The following is a 13,794-nucleotide window of genomic DNA, read 5'->3' on the forward strand; positions in this document are numbered from 1 at the left end:
GGTATTGCGATTCAACCACTGCCCTTAACAACTAGCAGTTACCCGTCTATTTTGCCTTTGCTTGTGCTATGCCTTTCACCTGGAAGCCCTGCCCCTCCTTGTTATCTTTATAAAAGACACACTTCTTGTAATCCAGCCTCAATGCCATTCTCCTTCCATGAGGACTTTTGAGAAAGTCCCTTCCTCCATCTAAAAGGACTCCCTTTCCTATTCATTTCTTCAACTAATTCTTAAGTATCGCAAATATGTATACCAGGCGCTGTTGTTGGTACTGGGGCTCTATGTCCCTGCCTTGGTGGAGCTTAAAACTATAGACAGACAGACAGACAGATAGATTAGATAGATAGATAGATAGATAGATAGATAGATAGATAGATAGATAGTCAGTCAGTTGGTGGGCATACCCGGTCTGGAGAAAAATAAAGCGTGGGTGCGGGGCATGCTTGTTATTTTCTATGGGGTGGCCAGGCAGGGCCTCACTAGTGAAGGGGCATTTGAACAAAATTTTGAAGGAAGTGAGGGAGCAAGCCGCATTGAGGTCTGCAAGAAGGGTGCGCCAAGCAGAGAGAGCAGCAATTGTGGGGAGATGGAATCTTAGCCCTACACTGTACTGTACTGAATACTATTATACCGTCCTAATACTGCAAACACAGTTGGATTTTCAACTTTGAGAATCAATCTATAACAAAGCCCAGATGACTTAATTATGACTAAACGACAATGGACAATGGGAAGGTACAAATATAGCTGTGATGGTGCTGTGATGCACTGCTCAGATCTCCCTTGAAGACCAAAAATTTTACTTCCCTAGCTGGCTTGAGAGCTGTTAGCTGCCGTGAGCCCTCATCAGAAAGTGTCTTAGAAAAAGATAGGCACCTCAGCCAAGATCATCCCCTGTCCTCAGGAAGCCCACATCAATGATTCAACTTGAAGGTATAAAGGTCCAGCCCCAGGCCGGGCGCGGTGGCTCAAGCCTGTAATCCCAGCACTTTGGGAGGCCGAGACGGGCGGATCACGAGGTCAGGAGATCGAGACCATCCTGGCGAACATGGTGAAACCTCGTCTCTACTAAAAAAAAAAAAAAATACAAAAAACTAGCCGGGCGAGGTGGCAGGTGCCTGTAGTCCCAGCTACTCGGGAGGCTGAGGCAGGAGAATGGCGTGAACCCGGGAGGCAGAGCTTGCAGTGAGCTGAGATCTGGCCACTGCACTCCAGCTCGGGAGAGAGAGCGAGACTCCGTCTCAAAAAAAAAAAAAAAAAAAAAGGTCCAGCCCCTTACCCCAACTTGGGACATCTCTGAAAGGCCATCTCAGCTTCAGAGCTCCCTGTGGGGTTAACTGAAACCTTATTTGAAACTGCCCACTTTCTCAGTCTGTTGAATTTTGATTTCTTCCCTCCCCTCCCCTTCCACAGGTGTTGATCCTAAGAGTACTCCCTAAGAAACTTCCTGCACATTACTCTCCATCTTAGTCGGCTTCCTTGGGAACCTGGCCTGCAGTAACTAACAGCTGGCAAAAAGCTGGGAGGAGGAGGAAGGCAGATGGCAGGAAATGTAGGCACATTAACTTAGGGTTAGCAATTTAGGATTGTGTCCTTTGCCCCGGCCTATCGCAAAAAATAAAATAAAATAAAAAAAGAAAAATCAATAGTTGTCCCCAGTTCATAGAAAGAGAAATACAGATTTAGGGATATTTAAGGATACAAAAGTAAACAATAGAAAACTTAAAAGTGGCAATAAATCTATATAGTAAAAGGAGAAGGGAAAATGGCAGGGAGAGATGAAACAAAATTTGTCATGAGTTGATAACCAATGAAGTTCATTGATGAACACCTGGGGTTTATTACACTATTTTCTGTAATCTTGTATAGGTTTGATCAATTTCCAAAATCCAAGGTTAAAAATATGTACATAAAAAGGGGAATGGATAAGTGATCTCATCTATCATAGGAAGAAGTCAGCAATGTCTAAGGTTGAAAACATTAGAAAGTTGATATAGCAGTAACATAGTATTTAGAAAGACAGAGACAATCTACTAGAAGAAATGAAAATAGAAATATTTAAAATGAGAACAGAAGAGGGAAGGTGCAGGGCAGAGGGCCTTTGCTTTGTGTGACATGTATTTTGGTCTTTTTTGACTTGTATGTTAGTGTCCTCCCCCAAAAATTGTATGTCCTAACACCCAGTACCTCAGAATGTGATCTTATTTAGAAACAGGGTCTTTAACAGGGTAATCAAGTTAAAAGGAGGTAACTGGGTTGGGCCCTAATCCAATATGATTGGGGTCCTTATCAAAAGAAAAAATTTGGACACACACACAAACACACAGAGAGAAGACACTCATGTGAAGACAGTGGATTGAAGTGATACATCTACAAGCCAGTGGATGCCAACAATTGCCAGCAAACCACAAGCTAGGAAGAGGCAAGGAAGCATTCTTCTATAGGTTTCAGAGGGTGCATGGTCCTGCTGGCACTTTCATTTAAGACTTCCGGTCTCCAGAACTGTAAGACAATGCATTTCTGTTGTTCTAAGCCACATAATTTGTAGTACTTTGTTACAGCAGCCCTAGTAAACTAACACTACCTATAAACAATTCAAAATTTAACAAGATTGATGGGCTCAGCTGGGATAGAAAATTATATACACCACTTGGCACAATTGTGTGTGTTTGTTTTTGTTGTCTGTTTGCTCTGGTGTAAGCTTGAGGTTTTGCTGGGGCTCATAGCAGCAGAAAGACAAGAGTAGGAGCAAGTGGAGAGAGCCAGTAAGAGAGCAGTTCAGGTGGCTGACAGTGGTTAAGAAGACTAGTGGACTGGGGACAAAGAAAGATCTAGGAGATGGTTGAGGATGTAGAGAGGCAGCAAGGGTGTGAGAGTACTGGTTTTAGTCCCAGAATGAGATCCTGAAATTTAAGATTTCTGAGGTAAAACAGATCTGGTGATTTAAAGGTCAAGGATGTGGCCTTGAAGCTGGGAGGCTGAGGCGGGGAGGAAGAGACTGCTAGAGGTTAGAGATGAGGAAGAAGTCAAGGGTCTGTGAGTGGCACAAGCTGCTGATGAATACACTGCAGTCCCCCAGAATGACGACAGGACACAGGGTACCAAGGTCATCTGTGAGCCTGGTACCTGAGTCTTCAGTGAATGAGGGATAAGGGCCAATCAATGCTATGTAACAAATGACCACAAGCTTAGCGGCTGTAAACACCACTCATTTATCACCTCCTAGTTTCTGTGGGTCAGAAATCCAGGCACAGCTAAGCTGGGTCTTAAGTTCAGAATCTCAAAAGGTTGCACTGAAGGACTGCATTCTCACTTAAAGCTCAGGATTGTGGATAGCACAATCCACAGGTGCTTAAGTCCTTTATATAAGATGGTGCAGTATTTACATATAACATACACGCATCCTCCCATATACTTTACATTACCCCTAGATTACTTATAATTCCTAGTACAATGTAAGTGCCATGAAAATAGTTGTTACACTGCATTATTTATGAAATAATGACAAGGAAAAAAAGTCTGTACATGTTCACTACAGAGACAACCATCCATCTTTTTCAAATTCAACAGTTGGCTGAATCCACAGATGTGGAACACATTGATAAGGAGGCTGATTGTAGTACATTCTACCCGTACGCAAGGGGTCACATACACTAGGGGGCAGGAAACTTGGGGGCCACCTAGAATGGCATCTACCACAAAAGAGCCCTATCTTGAGTCTCAATTCCAACAGATAACAGAAAATTTAGTCAATTCCACATTTTCCCAGTTACTTCAGGATTGTCTTACTAATTACCAATTATTGTTATCAAGTGATTTAGGATTGTCTCTTTTGCCCCAGCCTATCACCTAAAGTCTGTAAGGCTCTTAAATTCAGAGAGAGAGAGCAAGAGAGAAGAGAATCTGCTCGTTGTCAACGGCAACCTGTCCTTGCCAGCATCCACTCCAATGTACAATCCCATCCAGTGCTCAGAGATAGCATACCTTCATGCTGTCTTCCAATGTGGTGGTGTCATTCTAACCTGGTTCCTAGCTGCACAGTCCATGCCATTTTCTATTGTGACATTTTTTGGAGGTGCGCTCTCCCTCTCACTCTCTCGGTCTCTCTCCCCCTCTCCCTCTCGCTCCCTCCCTCTTTCTCTTTCCCTCTTTCTCTCTCCCTCCCTCTCTTACCTCCTTGGAGGCACAGGAAAATTCAGCTGCTTTCTCATGCCACTTTAGTGTCACAGGAAGCAAAGGGGACTGCCCCAGATACTTCTGTAGCTAAGATATGTGGATTTGGTGTGAGAGGAGTTCTAGGACTCTGGACCTTCTCTTGCCTCCCCTCGCTCTTGGACTTCTACCCCCACCTTTGATCCTAACTCCAGGAGGAGGGGACAATGCACATTGGCAAACTGGTACATAGTCCCACACAGTGGTAGGATGAGGATTCAGGGGAGAATTCAAGATCTGTCTCTCATTCCAGATCCAGGGATCCTTGGATGGGCACTCCTCAAGGGCAGGCTCTGCCCAGTCCATTTACTACTTTTTCACCGGGGCTAGTACCTTCGTGGGGTTTCAACGGTTCGGGATGAGAACCATGATGAGAACTACCTGGATGAGGAAAGGGAATGTCCCAGGCTGTCCTCAGCCCAATGCCAGTGAGGGCTCTCTCCCCTGCAGAGTCACAGGCAGGGCCCTGGACTCTGTGGGCACATGAAATGGTGTTCCAAGGAGGAGCCTAACGTCAGCTGTGAATGTTACCCAAATACGCTGGGCACGGAGGGCACTGTTCCCAGAAGAGACTATCTCAAGGTGCGTGAGGCAATGTGCGAGAACTCTGCTCTCAATCTGAACTCTGGAGAGTACAGATGGTCATCCATAAGCATCTAGTTCCATAGCCAGGTCTGTGCTGCCCTGAGGACTGAGGTGCAGCAGTAGCAGCTCTAGGCTCCCTGGGGTTCCAGAGGAGTGAAAGTGAATGGCAACACAACCAGAATCTGATTCTGTTTTACTTCCCAGGAAGAAGTGAAGTCCCATGGAGCATGACAGGGCAGCCAAGGGGCTGGGCATCACAGAAGCCCTGACGTTTGCTGGGCTCCTACCCTGGGTCACACACTATATCAAGAACTTCAGGAGCTGAGACATTCTCTCATGATGGAAGAGGTTAGTCCCAGTCCCATTTGCCTGTGGACATCTTGCATCATCCTCTGAACAATCTTTCCCTTGCTTCCTCTTCTTTCCAGTTCTCGTCCCACCCTCTTCCCTCTCTTCTTTTCTTTTTCTTCTCCCCTCAAGCCCAAGACTTTCCTGTCATGCCAGGCAATGATTCAGCCACTTCAGTTCTGGGTGGGTGGATAGGCAGGGCTTAGAGCAGGCAACCCTCGTGCTGTCAGAGCCAAAAAGTAGAGGAATTGTAAAAGCCTCCACCAGGGGTTGCCTAAGCTCTGGTGTTTTGCCCCCACTACTTTAAAGGCGATTCATTTAAAACAAAACAAAACAAAACAAAACACAACCAACTTACTTTGTAAAGCATAAGCTTAAAATAAGAAAAACAGAAGTGCCTAACCAGATCTTTGGAAGTACTGCATTGCACTGTCACTGAGTGATGTATGACTGGCTCTCTTTCCGTTTGGACTGCATTCATCTGAATGGAATGGGTACATTGGTTACCTGCTTCTCTCCTGGCTTTTGCTGTTTCTCTTTGATCTAGAAAGGATTTATTCTTACTCTCCCAGATCTCTTTACAAAGAGCCTCAGGGAAGGGAAACAATGATGGCTGTTTGGGAATAAAGGGGGGCTCTCACAGTTGAAGTTTTCCCCATCTGGGCTTGGGTAAGGAGAAAGGCTTCTGGTCCCTCAGGCCTGTCAGTCGCATACCTGGGACCTGTCCCATAGTCATATAGACCTCAGGTTCTGACAAGAAGATATCTTGCAAAGCAGAGCCCACAGCTGGAATTCAAGGCAGAGCCCACTCCCTCTTGCCAGCAAAGCAGGACTGTCCCTTCTGAAGTAAGAGCCAGAAGACAAGATGGACTGGGAAACACTGCAAAGACATTGCTCCTCAGCCTTTGGTGACGTTCCTCCAAGGTCCCCTCTCATAGGTGTGTTATGAGACATACCTCAGGCATGAATGGATGCATCAACAAAAAGAATAGCTAAATACAGCCTGAAATATGACACCTTTAAGGGTACAAACAGAAGTGTAGGAGGAAGGATCTTCAAAGATATGCCAAATTACCATGACTTCAGATCAGTGCTTAGAAGTAGTCAGTAGTTTATGCCAAACAAATATAGTGAGAAGAGCAACCTTGCTGGGTGGGTGAGGAAAATCAGTCCTCTTTTCTATCATATGAGACTAATTATTAAAAGAATTTCAATTTTGTCTTTATTAAGACATGAGTTCCTTATGTATTACATGCTATCTTCTGCTTTTTATTTGAAGAAATGTGGCATTTGGGAAGCAGCAGATGTCCCCCCTGTGGAATCAGTATGAAATGATATTTTTGTAACATCATTAAAAAGTCTATCAAAACGGGAAACTTCTCTAACACTCTCTAAGTGACCGATAAAAACACTCAAGAGGAGGAAGGCTTATCAGCGGAGATTCCTGCTAAAGGGCAAGTGTATTCACATATGAAACACAGTTTTCAAAGTCCTCAGAGCCCACAGCTGGATTTCTTTCCATCGAATCTTGGAGCCTAAGCATTGCAGTTAAATCCTGGGCAGGAGCAAGGCCTTGAGGCCCACGGTCTTAACCCTTACTTTGTATCCCAATGCAGAAACCACCAGCTTGCCCCCAGCTGGCTGCCTGGTTCCCACCTTTCTGATTGATGGTGGCTAAGCAGTCACATGATAGGGCAGTCTAAAGAGGATAAACTCTGTTGCAGCAATGTCTCATGCCTGTAATCCCAGCAGGCAAGGGAGGGCGAGGCAGGTGGATCACCTGAGGTCAGGAATTCGAGACCAGCCTGACCAACATGGTGAAACTCCATCTCTACTAAATACAAAAAAATTAGCATGGCATGGTGGCAGGCACCTGTAATTCCAGCTACTTAGGAGGCTGAAGCAGGAGAACTGCTTGAACCCGGGAGGCAGAGGTTGCAGTGAACCGAGATTGCGCCACTGAACTCCAGCCTGGGCAACAAGAGCGAAATTCTGTCTCAAAGAAAAAAAGAAAAAGTATGAACTCTGGAATCAGACAGGCCTTATTTCAACCCCAGCTCCTGTGTGACCCTGAGCCACTGCTAAACTTCCCTGGGCCCCATCAGGAAATGTGAATCCCACAAACAGCCAGCGGAGGGACCCACTTCCAGCCTCCAGTAAGTACTCAATCAACTGGGCCTTTATGAAGCAGGTTCTGCCTGCCTGACCAGAGGCTAGCTTGTGGAGTTCCAGATCCCAGCCTTCTCAGCCTGCTTCAGCTCCAGCCCAGCTGGGGCAAAGCTGTAGCAATTGCTGGCTCTCCTGAGCCCCACATGGCTCATATCATGGCTTGTGAACTTCAGAGAGATGCATAAGGGCCAGCGAAATATTTTCAGTTCTGAAGCCACAGCCTGTGCCATGTGGGGGTTTTCAGCCTGCACTGAGGTGATGCATCTGACTAGGCTCCAGGGCTTCGTGAGCATTTTCCTGAGGGCCCCATCTATGGCTACTATCATGCAGTGTAACTTGTTTTCAATATCAACAATGAGCTGCTTAAAGAATAAGTTCTCTTTCGAGACCAGCTGGCCAACATGGTGAAATCCCGTCTCTACTAAAAATACAAAAATTAGCCAGGCGTGGTGGTACAAGCTTGTAATCCCAGCTACTCAGGAGGCTGAGAAGGAAGAATCGCTTGAACCTCAGAGGCAGAGGTTGCAGTGAGCTGAGATCACACCACTGCACTCCAGACTGGGTTACCGAGTGAGACCCTGTCTAAAATAAAATAAAATAAAATAAAAATAAAATAAAGATTAAGTTCTCACTGGGATACAATTAGCACTCTTCATACCACCGTCAGTCCACAGTGCGGTCCAAAGTCAAACAAAAGACCCCAACCCCAGGAGTGTTTTGCTATTCTTTTCCAATAACATCTTTGTGGATCAAATTCATCCCAGACTTTTCAACTCATTGAATCCTCACTGCTGCCCGAGGGCTGTGCACTATTTTTCTCTCCAGAGTACCAATGCACAAACTGAGGCTTGAAGAGGGTCATCACTGGCCCAAGGTCTCATAGCCAACAGAGCTGGAACTTAGCCCCTGGCTTCTTAATCACTATGCAACACTGCCACAGGCCAGGGCACTGGGCTGGACTGCTAGGCCCTGTGCTTTAAGGGTAACCATGATCTGCTCTCATAGGCAACTAGAGCACATGGAAGGTCACAAGGCTGAGAGCAGGGGTGGATAGGCAAGAGTTTCCAGATCATAGGCTGTCAGAAAACCCCAATTTTACATGTGGGAAAAGTACATTTTACAATTCAGGGTCCAGATTAGTTCTAAGTTATTACTGTTAGCTACCAAGTCTGAGTGAGTAAGCCCTGAACACCACTGTCTAAAGGACTTTATGGCCCCACAATGCTGGGATGTGGGTTCTACCATCCTCATGTTACGTGATGAGAAAGTGGACATAAGCTGTCTAAGGTCACACAGCTAGTAAGTGACAAAGGCAGGACTCAAACCCAGTTTCAGCTAGTGAAAAGCCACCTCACTTATCCCCCTGTGCTCTACACAGATTTGGTGAAGAAGGAAACGATAGAATGTGTGACCACAATAAGCACCATGCTACAAGGAGATCCTGTGCTAACTATTTCAGCTTTGTGGCCAACTGTCCTAGGAAGGGCGCCCTCATGAGGTCAAGGCTGGAGAAAAAGCACATATCCAGGAACTCTAGCCCTCTGCAAGGCCTCAACAAATGGTGGCTCTTACTGGTGTTAGTATCACATATGCAGAGATAATTTTCAGAATTCAGAAAGGGGATGAGGTGTGTAGATCAGTTACACCTCTCAGAGTCTAGCAAACACGTTGACATTTAAACAGTGAGATGTATGAATACAAAATATGATAAATGAAGAAAATTCAGTATTTTATAAACAGTTTCGTATCATCCATTTTAGGTTTTACTACCAAGAGAATTTAGAGCAGGCCTGTGAAAAACCTTTTGCTTGCCAGAGCTTTATGGATTAGGGTTTTGTGAATAATAGATCATGGGTCTGTACTGCCCTAGGCATCAATTTCCACACAGATCAAAAAAGAGGCTTCCCGCCTTACAGATTCCTGGTACTGAAATAGCCCTCAATTTTCAAACCTGTCAGTTCACCCAAGTCGATTTTCACTGCCTCCCTATTGGCCCAGAGCCACTACACATAATCCATGGATGGAATCTAAGTCCCCAAACAGGCCATATCCTGTAGGACCTTCAGGACTGGAAACCTACAGTCTCACAGCTCTTCTTCCTTCTCCCCAAGCTGAAGGCTTTTCCCTATCTGCCCATCTCCCATCTACAGGCTTCCAGGCTCAGGCCAGCATCCCCACACACTTATTCAAAAGGTCATTCCTGGGAAAACAGAAATGTGTCTTCACCACTATTAGTAATACTGTGCTTTATAGTTTGCAGATCACTCCCACAGGAATCTCATCCCCCAGGAGACAGACTGAGAAGTTTTATTACTCCTGCAGGTGGATGGTTAATATTGTACCCATCTTCCGGATGAGATAATTATAACGTAGAGAGGTATAGTGACTTTCTGAGTCACACATCCATTGAATGATGGAGCCGGGTTCAATTCCAGGTTTATAACTACAAAGTTTGTGCTTCCTGCCCTGCTTGCCCTGTGGAGGACAGAAGCCTGACTATCTTTATCTGGGTAGCTTTCTCTCTCTCTCTCTCTCACACACACACACACACACACACACACACACACACACCCCTTTCCTTTACAGGCAATGGACGAAATCTCATAGTTTACCAAAATCTCTAAAGCTCGCTTGCCAGCAATCCCCCAGTGGACTTGAACTGATGGTGCCAGGTTTGGGTCATGGGGTAACAGAAAAGCAGGCAACTCGATCAAAGCAGAGCCCCTCTTCCATCTGCTTTCCTTTCCATCATGAGGATGATTTTATCTCATCTGTCAGAGTGACCACTGCCTTTCATGGAGATGGCAGGAGGCAAGTTGCTAAAGAACCTGACAAAGACTTAGAGAAGCCTAGAAACTTGGTCCCAGAGACCATCCCTCCTCTACCTCCACACAGAAACACACACACACACCTATACTCACACACACTCCCAACAGATTGGGAGCCTACATCTCCCAGGCAGTTTCCACAGCAAAACTGTGCTGAGAGCCCATGTCTCCCAACTCCCAGGACAGACTCAGACATAGGAGCCAAATTCTTCTTGCAGCCACATAAAGGCTGTGGTGATAAAAGACAGATGTTTGGCGAGACACAGCATGAAGCAAATATATCCTTTAACCAGGTTCTGGCCTTACCCTTTGCAGAAAGATGTGGAAACAAATAATCATTTGATTACGAGAATTGGCTTTGTGGGTTCTAAGGTGGGAAGTGGTGGGAGGAAGCCAAGAACAGGGAAGTGCAACAGTGACACTTAGACCCTTCTTCCCTTCTCATAGGTAAAGTACTCTGTTGATTCTGTTTTGTCCATGTATCCCTCAAGCAGGGGTTGATATCTGAGTCCTCACCATTTTCTTAGGCGGGCTTGTAAGTGTCCAAACAGCAGGTGCCCACAGGGCATGAGACAGCTAGGGACAGGCAGACGTGTCGAAGCTTGTCCTTGGAGTCTGTCCCACTTGGCCCCTAATACATGCCATGTCAAGCTCTAGTTCTCCTTCCCATTCCAAGGATTCCTTATCCTTTGGACCCTTTTCTTTCTCCTGGCCAAGTCACTTCTCTCCCACCTCTCCCTGCTTCCCCAAGGTCTGGGCTTATCTGGTCTCTTGCAGGAGCAATTTCAAGAGCAGGCATCAGAGACTTTTGGTGTTGGGTCAGCAGTTTCCTTCAATCTTTTCTTCTTTTTTTTTTTTTTTTTGTCATAGTGGGGGCTGGAGGCATGATATTCAGGATAAAAGTAAGAGCAACATGTTGGGGAAGAATACACAGTAAAACAACCAGATCAAGTCTTCATGTGTGACCCTCCAAGAGTCCTCCCACAAGGGCAGCTTTGTAACCTCCAGAAGAAGATAGCCTCTTCTATCTTAGGTCTTCTATCCTAACAAATAGGGGCCACATAGGCTCAAAGTAAAGGGATGAAGAAAGAACTATCACACAAACAGAAAACAAAAAAAAAAAACAGCAGGGGTTGTTATTCTAATATTAGATAAAACAGACTTTAAACCAGCAACAGTAAAAAAAGACAAAGAAGGGCATTATATAATGATAAATTATATAAGTCCTCAATTCAAGAAGACTTAACTATCTATACATATGAACCCAACACAGAGCATACGGATTCATAAAACAAGTACTTCTAGACCTACAAAAAGATTTAGACAGCTACACAATAATAGTGGGGGAGTTTGACACCTCACTGACAGCATTGAACAGATCATTGAAGCAGAAAACTAACAAAGAGATTCTGGACTTAAATTTTACACAAACAATTGGATCTAATGGACATCTACAGAATACTCTACCCAACCACCATAGAATATCTATTTTTTCATCTGCACATACTCTAAGATTTATCACATGATCAGCCATAAAGCAAGTCAATAATTCAAAAAAACTGAAATCATATGAAGCAGGTTCTTGGACCACAGTGAAACAAAAATAGAAATCAAAATCAAGAGAAACTCTCAAAACCACACAATTACCTGGAAACCAAACTTGCTCCTGAATGACTTTTGTGTAAAAAATGAAATTAAAGCAGAAATCAAAAAAATTACTTTAAATAAATGAAAACAGAGATACAACATACCAAAATCTCTGGGCTGCAGCAAAAGCAGTGTTAGGAGGAACGTTTATAGCACTAAATGCTTACATCAAGAAAACAGAAAGATCTCAAATTAACAATCTAATATTGCAGCTAGAGGAACTAGAAAAACAAGAACAAACTAACCCCAAAGCTAGAAGAAAAGAAATAACTAAAATCAGAACAGAACTAAATGTAATTGAGGCTCAAAATCCGGACAAAGAATCAATGAAACAAAAAGTTTATTATTTGAAAAGATAAACAAGATTAATAGTCTGCCAGCTAGATTAACAAACAAAAAAAGAAAAGATTCAAATAAGTACAATCAGACATGACAAAGGTGACATTATAACTAATCCCACAGAAATACAAAAGATCCTCAGAAAAGATTCTTTTTTTTTTTCCAATAGAGACAGGGTCTCACTATGTTGCCCAGGCTGGTCTCAAACTCAAGCAATCCACCTGCCTCAGTGTTGCAAAGTGCTGGGATTACAGACATGAGACACCGTGCCCAGCTGTTCAGAGATTATTAAGAACACCTCATTGAACACAAACTAGAAAATCTAGAGGAAATGGATAAATTCCTAGAAACAGAGGAAATGGATAAATTCCTAGGAACAGAGGAAATGGATAAATTCCTAGGAATAGAGGAAATGGATAAATTCCTAGAAAAACACAACCACACAAGATTAAATCAGTAAGAAATTAAAAGCCTACACAGACCAATAACAAGTTATAAAATTGAATTCGTAATGTAAAAAAACCTACCAAGGCTGGGCACAATGACTCACGCCTGTAATCTTAGCACTTTGGGAGGCCAAGGCGGGCAGATAAGTTGAGCTCAGGAGTTCATGACCAGCCTGGGCAACATAGTGAGACCCTGTCTCTACTAAAAAGACAAAAAAATAGCCAGGCATTGTGGTGTACACCTGTGGTCCCAGTTACTCGGGAGGCTGAGGTGGGAGGATGGCTTGAGGCTGTGAGGCAGAGGTTACGGTAAGCTGTGTTTGCACTACTGCACCTCAGCCTGGGTGACAAGTGAGACCCTGTCAGAAAACAAACAAACAAACAAAACCAACAAAACCTACCAACAAAAAAAGTACTGGACCAAATACATTCACAACCAAATTCTACCAGACATATATAAAACAGAGCTGGTATTCATCCTACTAAAACTATTCCAAAAAATTGAGAGAGACTCCTCTTTAACTCATTCTACAAAACCAGCATCATCCTGATACCAAAATCTGGCAAAGTCATGAAAGAAAAAAAAAAGAAGGCCGAGCACAATGGCTTATGCCTGTAATCCCAGCTACTTGGGAGACTAAGGCATGAGAATCGCTTGAACCCAGGATGCAGAGGTTGCAGTGAGCCAAGATTGCACCTTGCGCTACTGCACTCCAGCCTGGGTGACAGAGTGAGACTCTGTATCAAAAAAAAAAAAAAAAAAGAAAAGAAAAAGAAAAGAAAGGAGAGAGAGAGAGAAAAGAAAGAGACAGAGAGAGAAAGAAAGAAAGAAAGAAAGAGAGAAAGAGAAAGAAAGAAAGAGAGAAAGAAAGAGAAAAGAAAAGAAAAGAAAAAGAAAACTACAAGCCAATATCCCTAATGAACATAGACACAAATACCCTCAGAAAAAAAAAAAAACTAGCAAACTGAATCCAGCAGCACATCAAAAAATTAATTGCCCATAATCAAGTAGGCTTTATTCCTGGGATGCAAGATTGGTTCCACATACACGAATCAATAACTGTGATTCACCACATAAACAGAAGTAAAAGCAAAAACCATTATCATCTCACCAGATGTAGAAAAAGCTTTTGATAAAAATCCACCATCTCTTCATGATGGGCAAAAGCTGAAAGCATTCCCCTTAAGAACTGGAACAAGGCAACGACACCACTCTCACC

This window comes from Macaca mulatta, chromosome X (genome assembly GCF_049350105.2).
Source record: "Macaca mulatta isolate MMU2019108-1 chromosome X, T2T-MMU8v2.0, whole genome shotgun sequence".
Lineage (NCBI taxonomy): Eukaryota > Metazoa > Chordata > Mammalia > Primates > Cercopithecidae > Macaca > Macaca mulatta.